The sequence below is a fragment of the Castor canadensis genome, chromosome X (assembly GCF_047511655.1).
Source record: "Castor canadensis chromosome X, mCasCan1.hap1v2, whole genome shotgun sequence".
Lineage (NCBI taxonomy): Eukaryota > Metazoa > Chordata > Mammalia > Rodentia > Castoridae > Castor > Castor canadensis.
In genome coordinates, this window is record NC_133405.1 from 111,179,784 (window position 1) to 111,193,719 (window position 13,936).

The 13,936-nt window shown below is 35.2% G+C and overlaps 1 pseudogene; it reads right to left on the bottom strand.

Moving 5' to 3' along the window:
• The window catches only part of LOC141410416 (melanoma-associated antigen 11-like), a 57,191-nt pseudogene that overhangs the window by 30,109 nt on the left and 13,146 nt on the right, over positions 1-13,936 (bottom strand).

Here is a 13,936-nt window from a genome sequence, read left to right on the forward strand (position 1 = left end):
GCAAGCTACATGTTTAATGCAATTCCCATCAAAATCCCAATGACATGCATCACAGAGATTGAAAAATCTACTCTGATGTTCATTTGAAAACACAAGAGACCATGAATAGCCAAGGCAATAATCAGCAAAATGAGCAATGCTAGAAGTATCACAATACCCAACTTCAAACTATATTACAAAGCCATAGCAATAAAAACAGCATGGTACTGGCACAAAAACAGATATGAAGACCAGTGGAACAGAATGGAAGACCCAGATATGAAGCCACACAGCTATGCCCACCTTATTTTTGACAAAGGCAGCAAAAAGATATGATGAAGAAAAGACAACAGGAATCAAGAATCTTAACTCTGAAGTTAGTAGAGGAAAGAGCAGGGAATACTCTGTAAGTAAGAGGTATAGCAAGGACTTCCTCAATAGAACCCCAGCAGCTCAGCAACTAAGAGAAAGTATGGACAAGTGTGACTACATAAAATTAAAAAGTTTCCACAAAACAAAAGAAATGGTCTCTAAACTGAAGAGACTACCCATAGAGTGGGAAAAAATATTTGCTAGCTATACATCAGACAAAGGACTGATAACCAGAATATACAGGGAAATTAAAAAACTAAACTATCCCCAAATCAATAAACCAATAAAGAAATGGGCAACTGAATCAAACAGAACTTTTTCAAAAGAAGAAACTCAAATGGCCCAAAAACACATGAAAAAATGCTCACCATCTCTGGCCATAAAGGAAATGCAAATCAAAACTACACTAAGATTCCACCTCACCCCTGTTAGAATAGCTATCATCAAAAACACCACCACCAACAAATGTTGGTGAGGATGTGGGGGAAATGGAACCCTCATGCACTGCTGGTGAGAACACAAGATAGTACAACCACTCTGGAAAACAATATGGATGCTTCTCAAAAATCTAAACATAGATCTACCATATGATCCAGCAATCCCCTTCCTAGGCATATACCCAAAGGAATGCAACTCAGGTTACTCCAGAGGCACCTGCACTTATACCCATGTTTATTGCAGCTCTATTCACAATAGCCAAGTTATGGAAACAGCCAAGATGCCCCACTACTGATGAATGGATTAAGAAAATGTGGTATTTATACACAATGGAATTTTACTCAGCCATGAAGACGAATGAAATCTTAACCATTTGCAAGTAAATGGATGGAACTGGAGAACATGATCTTAAGCAAAGTTAGCCAGGATCGGAAAACCAAAAAGCGTTATGTTCTTCCTCGTATGCGGACTTTAGATCTAAAACAAATGCAGTAATATTATTAGACTTGGGTCACATGCTAAGGGGAGAACACATACAGGAGGACTAGGGAAAGGTAGGAAACCCGAAACTTGAAAGTGTTTGATGTGCCCACTGCAGAGGAGCTAATACAGTAACCTTAAAACAACAGAGGTCAATATGTGGTGGTGACCAGGAAGTAGTGAAGAGGTCAGGTAGAGATGAATCACTTCAGGATATAATACACTTGTGCATGAAAGCAATGCTAGGAATCTCTCTGTATAGCTATCCTTATCTCAACTAGCAAAAATGCTATGTCTTTCTTATTATTGCTTATTTCTACTCTTCAACAAAATTGGAGAAAGTTCTGCCTGGAAGCACGGGGGTTGGGTGGAGAAAGGGAGGGAGTAGGGAGCAGGGGGGAGAAATGGCCCAAGCAATGTATGCACAGATGAATAAATGAATAAATAAAAAAATTAAACAGGGTGAATAAACCTTCATAGAATTACCTAATGACAAAATTATCTTAATGAGAATGGTGACATTATATACTTCTTCAAATAAATTACTGTCTCAATGAAAAGGATTCACTTGCATTATTTTTAGTTTTTTCTCTCTCAAGGTTAATTCTAATGTCTTCCTGAAAGTAATTGAATAGACTGAGAGAACAATCACATCTTTTCTGAGATAGTCAATACTTTGTATCGCTTTTAATTAGGTAATTTTGGCACTAATATCTGTGTATCAGCCTAATTTATTTTTCCACACTTCATGGCACTAGCCAGGAAGAGAAGATTTTGAATTTTTATCTTTCTACTAATTAATATTTCTGGCATGTTAAATGTTGGTAACTTATCATGTGTAGAAAAAACTTTTGCTTTTTGAGTTAATTATTTCAGAGTTTGATTGGGAAATAAAATTTCTCTTTGGCTACATTAGTCCCATGCATATTCTAATTCTCAGTTTTGGTACCTTTTTGTTGCTTCATTAGCTCATGGAATTATGTCTGTAGGAAATTCACAGACTTTTCTTCCCATTCTCCATTATTAGGGGGTTGTATTTTTTTCATTCCTTCACATTTACTCAATGGGGTCTTAGGAGAGATAAAAGGAAAGAGTAAATATTTGGTGTGTCACTTTTAATTAAATACATTTAAAAAATTTTAGACATTAATTTGGATATGACATTTCTTTAAAGTAGCTATTAAGTAATTAAACCTATACTATAAGGTATATTATACATACTAATTGAAAGGAACATAAAATGTTGAAAATAACTCTATCTTGGGAGTTAATCAATTTTTAGTTCCATTTTTGAAGATTCTAGCTATATGAATTCAAAACATCACTAATATATTTGATTTCAATATCTACATCTGTGAAATAGTTTATTCGATATATCCTTCTAATACCTTTCCAATGTTAATATTCTGACGCTTCCATTTAAGACAGGGAATCAAAAGTAACAACATTTGAGTTCACATCGATTTGATTATTTCGTTTATCACCTTTCCAACTCACACCTACAATTAGTGTCCTACAATAAGTGTCTTACAATTCATTTTAATTCAATTCTGCACCAACTACTCAGAGTTAGTGTCAAACTTCACAAGTTAAGGACTTAGTTTCACAAGATTGCCTTCACTTTGGAGGGTAGTCATAATTGTCAAATTTCTAGGTTACCCTTCTTTTATCAAACTTGGGCATAAAATCAGTGGTTCCAACAACCCCCATCCTCAAGCTTCATAATTTGCTAAACAAAGCCACAGAGCTCAGGAAAATGCAATACTTACTACTGTAAAGTATTATAAAGTATACAAATAAACAGGCTACATTAAGAGGTCCTGAAAGATTCCAGCATAGAAAGCACTATCTGCATGTAGTTGGGGTGTGACACCCTCCTGCCATGTGAATATGTTTACCAACTTGGGAGCTCTCCAAACCCTGTCATTTAGGTATTTTTTTCTTAGTAGGACTGGTGTTTGAACTCAGGGCTTTGCACTTGCAAAGCAGGCACTCTACTACTTGAGCCACACCTTCAGTTCATTTTTCTCTGGTTATTTTGGAGGTGGGGGAGGGTCTCAAGAACTATTTGTCCAGGCTGGCCGCAAACCATGATCCTCCCGGTCTTTTAGCCTCCCAAGTAGCTAGGATTAAAGGTATGAGTCACTGGTGCCAATCTCATTTAGGGATTTTAATGTAGGTTTCATTACATAGGCGCGATTGTGGCCAATGGTGATTAACTTAATCTCTAACCCATTTCCCCTCTTTGAGGGGGTGGTAGTTGGGGCTGAAAATTCAAGCTTCTAATGAAAGTATGGTCTTCATGACAAACAGCTTTTATCTTGCAGACATCCAGGGATCCACCAACAGAGCTGCTTCATTAGAAGAAAAGATACTCCCATTGCCTTTATCAGAAAATTTCACAGGTTTTAGGAACTGCATGCCAGAAACTAGAGACAAAGATCAAAAAGTTTTCAAATCTCACACACACACACACACAAACACACACACACTTACTTGAATACATAAATATATGTACAAACATAAGAGTATATGTTGTTGAAATTTAACAAATATTTCTTTCCCTTTAAAAGTTGGTGGAAATGTCTCTTCTTACTTGATTGTCTTGGATTTTTGTTTCTTTATTAAATGAACTTTTTACAAGAAACTGATTAGAACTACTTAAGCAAACAATATTTGTAATACTAAATTGGTTTCATCAGGGGGCAAAACTACTCTCCTGTGGTATATTAGCTACATAGAGAACCTATGTTGACTTTGTAAGTCACCAGGGTACCACTTAGGAAAATTGCGACTTTAATGGATTATTAACTTTTTACATTATATATAAATATATATATGTATATAATAAAAAAAGTGAAACTGAATCCCAATAGAATAAAATAGTTGATGCTGAGCTTAGTTTATAAGCAGGAGATAAGTAATGGCAAAGTTGCTTATGGACACTTTATGTACAGGAATCACAGTAATTTCAGAAATAGCTCACTTATATTTGACAATAAGGAACCAAACATAGAATGAATGGATACACATTTTACCTCTTCTTCCTTCAGAGACTCTTCCAGATATTATTTCCAAAAAAAGATTACAAAGTAATCCTCCTCATAACACTATAAATCACTTCTAAAAATTAAAATTGAAAGACATAAGTATCAATTTCATCTTACATTATTATTCTGAATAAGTTAAAATTCTTCATACCTAATATACTTACAGAGCCAAATCGTCTCAGTGACCTAAACTGCAATCTATAAACAAGAAGTTTGATTTCAAAGTAGAATTAACTATTCCTTACCCACTAAGGGCCCATTTGATCCAGTGAAGAAAAGTTATTATAACCCATGTCACCTAGATTCACCGAATTCTATAAAAAGAAACAGTATATTGTTATACTGACATACAGTATGTTTTTGTTTTACTACTTTAAGTTTATGCATTTTCACTGTCTTCCTTCAAGTAAGCATCCTGCCTAGTGTTTATACACAACCTATTGAGGTGTGAATCCATTAAACTGTGTCCCTTTTAATAAAATGTGAGTTCTATATAGCTCTATCTAATGGGAAATATTTGATGGAATAGTTCTGTTTCTTTTGAGTTTTGTGCTAGCTTTCATGATGTACTTTGCTGCCATAGGCTCAAAGCAACATGGTAATGTGACCTTCATCTGTAACCTCTAGAATCACCACCTCAAATAAACCTTTTTTCTCTTTATAAGTTGAATCCTCAGGTATTTTTCTGATAGTGATGGAAAGCTAGCACATTGTCTAAATTTTTAAATAATAACTATTATGAAATAGATGGAGAGTTAACATATATTCTTAAGACAAATTAGCTAGGAAACTTGAATAATAAACTCCTTAGTTTTTCATTTATTGGAAACAGCTTCACAAGTGGTTTGAAAAATCAACCTTGAGGTAAATGCAATAAACCACTTTATTCCCATTCTTGAATTCAACCATTCTTGAAAAAAATACATTACCTCTTGTTAAACATCACATTAATGAGAAAATCTTATATTAAAGTCTTAGCTCTGGATCAGTAGTCTGTCTTGGACTGCCAAGAGTAATTTTCTTCTCAGAATTCTCATTAATAAATTCAAGCAAGTATGTGTAAGAACTACCTTCTGTTTCAGCTCTGGATTCCCTTTCCCAGATCATTTTTAGTAGCATACATTAGTTTTACAGGTGGAGGGGGATTCATTGTAACATTTCGGAATGTGCTGACATTGTATATTGGTTAAGTTTGCTGTATCTTTCTCCCTCATTCCCCTCCCTTAACTTAAAACAATTACAAAAGGTTTCATTTTTTTTCTCATTGCTTTTGGGTAGCACACCATCGTGGGACCATACAGTGGAGCAAAGTTATTCACCCTTTGGCCAGGATAAAAAGATAGAAAGGAGAAAGGAGAATCCGAGGTCCCACAATCCCCTTTGAGAGCATGCCCTCCATTATTAGAAATTTCCAATTGACCACATGTATTAAATTTTATATCACCTGTCAATAGTACCATGGACTGGTGACAAAACCTTTAACATATGGGCGTTTGGGGAGCATTTACGATCTAAACTCTAGCATTTGTGATTCTCCATCTCAGATATACTTACTTCAACTTTTACTTTTAAAAGAGAGCACATCATTAGTAAGATAGAATTAATCTCCAATAGCAGCCAAAGCAGCACGGATAGAAAATGATGCAAACCAATGGGAATTTCACAGGAATTGCAGAATTAAAGAATAGAGTGCTTCCAAAATGATACCGTCATTATCTTCTTGGACTACAGTCAGAGTTTTGGATTCTCTGCCCCCAGGCCAGTGGACTCAGTGGTGAGGCTCCTTCACTGTTCTAGCCATGGAAGTCATAACAGAAGGGTTTTCAATTGCTTTCTTAGCTCCACTATTACAAAAGTCACTGTAGCAACTTGGGATAGTGTAGGAACCAGCCTTTTGTCATCTGAAGATGAACTTTTTAATATGTCTATGTTTATTTTTGACTTTTGGTTGAGGTAGAGAAATGAAGCTGTAATTTTTCTTAGTGTAAGAGTATATAAATAAGACTATTCTTTTCTGATTTGAAATATTTTCCTACCTCTGGAGGGTATTAATGAATTAGATCACACAATCTCCAAAATTAATGGAGGTCTATTTTAATGGGCTTATAGAGAGTTAAAAGTGCTTCTCTCTATCTTATTATCCCAAAGAACTGCAGAAGATTCAAGTGATTGGGTCTTTAAATGTACCATCATTTTAAAAGAAAAATAAATACTTCTTATAGAAGCTGGGAGCATGTTTATATAATAAGCTAAACTCATGTATTCAAAGTAACATTTTGTATTATTTTGACCAATTTGAAAACACTTATATGACTTTCTTTTTTGTAAGTGTTAAGTATAAGACTAGAAATGCATTTTATATTTTATTACATTTAAATTTGCTTTTTGCATGAGGACACCAATAATTCTGAGTTTCCAAACTTTTTATATTGATTTATTCATCAGCTAAGCAGACATATTCTTGTACCAGTTACGATTGAGAAAAATTTAAAACTATGTGTTCTTAAATCTGACAAAGTTATCATGTAAACAGGAAATATGTTCTGAAATATGGATGTTGATATGATTTCAAAAATCTTTTGCTTACTTGAAGGTACCTGTTTTGTGAATGGCCATCATATACATTCATGAGCTTTGCTCATCTGCCAGCTATCATATGATAGCTGATTATCAATTACACATTCCAGATTGTCTTTATGTACAATTAGTCTGATTAAAAGATCCAAGTACTGTGGGTAACTGAGAATCTACTAAGATCAGAGATAGCAGAAAAGCACAAGTGTTTATGCAAGGTACTAGGATATTTGTTTTGTTTTGTTTAAGACAGAGTTTTACTGTATAACCAAGACTGGTCGCAACTAGAACTCTGACTGCCTGAGCCTTCCAAGTGCTAAGATTACAGGAATGTGCCACCAAGTACAGCTAGGATTTGTTTTGTTTATCAAAAAATAAATGAGAGTAGTTTGCTAATTACTCTCTCAGTTTCAAAACCTGAAAGGATGGTAAAAGGCAAAACCAATACAAATACAGAAAGCTTCCAAATTTTTGTGGGAAGGAAATCTTGTCTTGGTTTATTCTAAGTGCAAATAATGGTGCTGAAGAGAGACATTGAAATGTATTAACATTTTGACAAAGTTTGCTTAATGTTGATGTGCTTATTCGTAAGATAATTTTTAAAGCAAGGAGCTTGAGATTCTTTTATTTGGTTGTCTATGAAAATGACAATTGATCTTGAAGTTTATAGTCTTAATAAGGAGTAGTAAAATGGTTACAGTCTGTTGTAATCTGCTCAGAAAGCAGAGATTCAGTATCTCAACAAAACAATTTTCAATACTTTGTGTTAACTTTATTGAGTTCTTAAACAGACCATCAGGTCTCTGTCACAACTATTCTGTCATTATAGTGTAAAAGTGACCATACATAATATATAAGTGGTTAAGCATGGCTGGGTTCAATAATACTTTCTTTGTGAGCACTAATATTTCATACATTTTTCACATGTCACAAAGTATTACCATTATTTTAATATTTTTCAAACATTTAAAAATGTAAAAACCATTCTTAGCTCATGAAATGTGCCCATGAATTCATTTCTAAACCATGGACTATGGTTTACTGATCTTTGTGCTAGATCTTTAAAAAATAACCAAAAGAACAAAGTGTTTTCATTTTTAAAAGGGCTAGATTTCTTATAACATTGTAATCTTTTTCTGTTTATTTAAAAGTATTGTATTGCTTCTTTTATTAAATAGGCAACCAAATATTGCTTCTCAACTTCTCATCATCATATCTTAATCAAGTGCCTAAATATCCTCTGGTACCTGTTTTGATTTTTATCTTCTCAATATCAGACCTTTAATTTTAAAAAAATTAAGATTTCTTTGCACCTGAAAGTCTATTTGACATTTTCCAATGGCTTGCTAGAAAATCTCAAGTATTTCTTTTTTCACTTTATTAGAAAAAAAAATTTTATTTAATGTGCTTCATGTTTATTAATAAACACAATGTTCTTGTAAAAATGTATGAAAAGAACATCCAAAAACTAACAGAAAGTCATTCTTACCTAGATTAATCATTTACATGTAAAATATTTTTAATATAAATACCCAGGGATTTATATCCTTTAAACCTTTTTATAGCAAGGTCCTGGATATTTCTCAACTTTTTTGATGGTACTTGGGTTTTGAACTCAGGACCTTTCCTTTAGATGGTGCTATACCACTTGAGCCATGCCTCCAGCCCTTCAATGTGTTTACTCTTTCTAATATTTAGTTCTTACCCTAACATTTAGTTCTTAAAATATCATGAAATAGTTACATGTTATACACACAAGTAGCTCTTTTCCACTTGGTTACTGTAATAAATTAACTGCAAGCATTTACCCTTATGAGTAAACTTTGCTTTCTTTTGATTTTTCTGAAAGACCCAAAGGTCAGACCTCGTGTCTTCAGAAAAGGACTCTTTCAGATATTGTAAATATTGATATTGACATATTAAAGTTTGGACTCTCAGCTAAAGAATGTTAAATTGGATTATTTTCCTGAGGGGTGGGTAGGGGAGTTGCAAGTGGTGCATAATGCTCACCTGTTCTTTCTGCAGTTTCTCACAAGCAACTTTGGAGCTGGCTGGCAGGGAGAAATAGCCTGATTTTTCCAGTATGGCATGGCGTAGGGAGGGTTTCCCCAGGCTGGTGTCCAGGATGTCACAGAGTTTGATTCTGATTGATGCTCTGTCTTCTGCTTGTTGGGAGAAGAAAAAAAAGAAAAAGAAAAGGGAAAAAGAAAAAATAACTGCTGGGGGCCTTTTATCTCAGGGCCTGAGGCCAGACACACCCTGCTGGCTGTGCCTTGCTGGATTTTTGCAGCTGTTAGGTGCAATTAAAGGCTTACTTAAGGGCCAGTCTTTGAATTTTATGTGCACCTAATGTGATGGTGGTTATTATTTTGGCTAGGAGCAATTAGAATTACCCAAATGTAGCTCCAATGTCTCAAGGAGGTTTCTGAGGACACGGAGCTTGGGATTTCTGATTACCTACCCTAGCCGCCATCTGCCCCGCAACTAAGAAGAAAGGATGGACAAATGGGACTACATGAAATTAAAAAGCTTCTGCGCAACTAAAGAAATGGTTTCTAAACTGAAGAGACCAACCACAGAGAGGGAGAAAATATTTGCTAGCTATACATCAGACAAAGGACTGATAACCAGAATATACAGGGAGCTCTAAAAACTAAACTCCCCTAAAATCAATGAACCAATAAAGAAATGGGAACTGAACTAAATGGAATTTTTCAAAGGAAGAAGTCCAAATGGCCAAAAAACACATGAAAAAATGTTCATTATCCCTGGCCATAAAGGAAATGCAAATCAAAACCACACTAAGATTCCATCTCACTCCTGTTAGAATAGTTAGCATCAAGAACATCACCACTAACAAATGTTGGTGAGGATATGGGGAAAAAGGAACCCTAATACACTGCTGGTTGGAATGTAAGTTAGTACAACCACTTTGGAAAACAATATGGAAGCTTCCTTAAAAACTAAACATAGATCTGCTATATGATCCAGCAATACCACTCCTAGGGATATACCCAAAGGAATGCAATGCAAATTATTGCAAAGGTACCTGCACATCCATGTTTATTGCAGCACTACTCACAATAGCTAAGCTATGGAAACAGAGAAGATGTCCCATTACTGATGAATGGATTAAGAAAATGTGGTATTTATACATAATGGAATTTTACTCAGCCACAAAGAAGAATGAAATTTTGTCATTCGCAAGTAAATGAATGGAACTGGAGAACATCATCTTAAGTAAAGTTAGCCAGACTCAGAAGGCCAAAAATCACATGTTCTCCCTCATATGTAGATTATAGACCTAAAATAAATGCACTAATATTATTAGACATGGGTCACATTCTAAGGGGAGAATGCGCACAGGAAGAATAGGGAAAGGGAAAGAATGTGGTTGATGTGCTCACAGTAGAGGAGCAAATAATCTTAAACTGGCAGAGGCCACTGTGGGAAGAGACCAGGAAGTAGTGAAGAGGTCTGGCAGAGATGAACCAATGTGGATTTCAATACACAAGTGCATGGAAGCAACACTAATAATCTCTCCATATAGCTACCTTTATCTCAAATTAGCAAAAACACTATGTCTTCCTTATTATCTCCTATGTTTTCTCTTCAACAAAATCACAGAACAAGAAGGCAGAACAGGTTCTACCCAGAAGTGGGGATGGGGAGTGGGGGGAGGCGAGGTGTCCAAAACAATGTATACACATGTAAGTAAATGTAAAAATGATAAAATAAACGAAAGAAAAGAGGTTTGGCCCTGCCTCTGTATGCTTTCACCAGGAACCAAGGTCACATGTTGGAAAGAAGTCACCTGGGATGAGCAAGGTGGCATGTTTCCATCCACCATCCTTCCACAAAGACTTGTTGGCATCCACTGTGTGCCAGGCCCTGGACACATACAAGGAGCAAGTCAGTCACTGCTAACATGGAGCACAGTTTGGTGGATCTGGAAAAGCACTGAGCAAATTGTAGTAACAAGGTGTGTGGGTACTCAGAGCCATGGAAGAGCCTCGCCCAGGGTAGCATGCAGCTGAAAACAGAAGGACTAAATTAGGTCATTGTTCCTTCTTATTATGGCTTATACTCTCTCTACAACAAAATTAGAAATAAGGGCAAAATAGTTTCTGCTGGGTATTGAGGGGATGGGGGGGAGAGGGAGGGGGGCGGAGTGGGTGGTAAGGGAGGGGGTGGGGGCAGGGGGGAGAAATGACCCAAGCATTGTATGCACATATGAATAATAAAATAATAATAAAAAAAATTATTTCTTGTTGACCTCAATCAGCAGTTTGCTTACCTAAAGTCATCATCCTCTGAAACAAACAGTGTTCTGGAAAGCCTGTCATATAGTCAAAAATATTTCTAAACAGTACCAACTTAACATTCTTTGTGTGTGTGTGTGTGTGTGTGTGTGTGTGTGTGTGCAGATCATTTATTTTGGAAGGGGTTCACAGAGGAACAGGGTGACTGGGAAGAACAGGGAAGGTGGAGGCCAGTGCAGGGCTGTGTGGGGGCACTGTTACCTGGGGCTAGCTGGACTCAGTTCCTGAGCAGCCCTGGTGTGATTGGCCTGAGACTAGAACATGGGATGCCATTCACAGTCCATGCTGAGTTCCTGCTGCCTTGCCCTCATGCATGAATTGGGTTCCCTGTGGGCTACACTGCCTCCCCATCTTACCCTTCTCCTCACCCCCAATTTGTGTCATTTTTCCACTTCAATACATATGAGCACAGTATTTGTACTATATTCACTCTCCCATACCCTTTCCCTACCTCTGTACCCCTCCCACTGGTATCAATACCCCCAGGCAGGACCTGTTCTGCTCCTCCATTCTCCGATTTTGCATTCACCTTAACTTTGTTCTTGAAATTTTATTCTTGATGAAGTCTCATAATTCAGAAATTAATATTTTTATTCAATTTTTTTTATCTTCGTGGCAATATTTTCATTATTTTAATTAGTCAGTCTTCATTTTAACTCAATTTGGACAAATTAGTTGTACAGTCAAATCATATTGCCATGAAAGTAATAAATAATTTTTGATCAGTTACTAGTGAAACCTGGGGGACGGATTTTCTTGGCCTTGACTTCTTAGTCTCTATAAGAAATTGATAGTCCAATCCCATATTCTTTAATAAAATTTATAAGCAAAATATTTTTGCCTCCACAGATACTAAATGCTGCATAGTCAAGGAAGATTATGTTGTTAACATTTAAGTCTGTTGAATCTGTTAAAATAAACTACATTGAGATTGAGGCCAGCCTTTTTTTTTACTTGATCAATGTTTAGACATTATTCATGTCAAAAGCAGAGGGATTATTTAGAAAATTATTTCAAAAAACCATAAAAAAGAAAACAAAAAATAAAGCAACCATGAATGACATGTGTTTTCAGTGTCATTTTAAGAATTTGCTTGACAAACTCATCTAAGGATTATATAATTTTTTTAATTTACTATGTAATCAGATTCCAGATACTATGAAATTACTTGCTTATTTATACAGTTCTTTCTTTTTTAACAGGTATTATATTGAGAATTTTTGTGTTTATGTTCACCAAGGAAATTGGTCTATACTATTCTTTTTTGTTCTTTCTAGTTTTAGTATCAGGGTAATTCTGGCTTCATAGGATGAGTTTGACAGCATTTCTTCTCTTTCTATTTTATGCAACATTTTGAGGAGCATTGGTGTTAGCTCTTCTTTAAATGTTTGGTAGAATTCAGCAGTGAATCTATCTGGTCCTTGGCTTTTCTTTGTTAGGGGACTCTATTACTGTTTGAATTTCATTGTTTGTTGTAGATTTGCTTATGTATTTTATATCCTCATGGCTTAATTTTGGTAGGTTATATATCTAGAAATTTGTTCATTTCTCCTAGATTTTCCAATTTATTAGAATATAAGTGTTCAAGATGTTTTCTAATGATGCTGTGATTTCATTGGCATTTGTTGTATATTTCCTTTCTTATCTCTAACTTGATTAATTTTGTTCTCTCTTTCTTTTGGTTCACTTAGCTAATGGTTTGGCAATCTTGTTTATCTTTTCAAAGAATCAACTTTGGTTTCTTTGATTCTTTTCCATCTCCATTTTATTAATTTCTGCTCTGATTTTCTTTTCTTTTGGCAGTACTAGGGTTTGAACTCAGGGCCTCAGGCTTGCTAATCAGGTGCTCTACTACTTGTGCCACTTCACCAGTCCCCTTATGTCTTTCCGTCTACTGCTACTGGGTTCAGATTGCTCTTATTTTTCTCAGAGCTTGAATCACAATGTTAGGCAATTTATTTGAGATATTTCTGATTTTTAAATTAGTAAGTTGTGTTTTTATTTTGATTCTAGGAATTTTTTGAATTGCTACTTTATTTCTTCAATGACTCATTGATCACTCAAGAGTGAATATTTCAGTTTCCATGTATTTGAATATTTTCTGTAGTTTCTCTTGTTACTGGTTTTTAGTTTTGTTCTAGCATGGTCTGAAAAAAAATACAGGATAGTATTCAAATTTTCTTGTATTTGTTAAGACTTATGTCCTAAGGTATGATCTGTTTCAGAGAAATTTCAGTGGGCTGCTGAGAAGAATGTGTATTCTGTGGCTGTTGGATAGAGTACTCTGTAGATGTCTGTTAAGTACATTTAATCAATAGTATATTTTAATTCTGAGGTTTCCTTATTGATTTTTTTATCTGGATGATGTATCTATTGGTGAGACAAGTGATCCACTATTATTGCACTATTATTTTCTGTGTTTTTATGTTTACTAATGTTTGCTTATGTAAATGGAAAATGAGACCTGTTGAAACTATTCTTGAATGGGGGGTGAGGTAGGGGAGAATGACAGAGGGGGTGAATTCAACTATGATATATTGTAAGAACTTTTGTAAATGTCACATTGTACCTCCAGTAAAACAATAATAAAAAAAAAAGAAAATGAGTGTGCCAATGTTAAGAACCTATATGTTTACAATTGTTTTCTCCTCCTGCTAAATAGTTTGCTTTATCAATATGAAGTAGCTTCTTTGTCTCTTGTAATTTAGCTTTGTTGTCTCT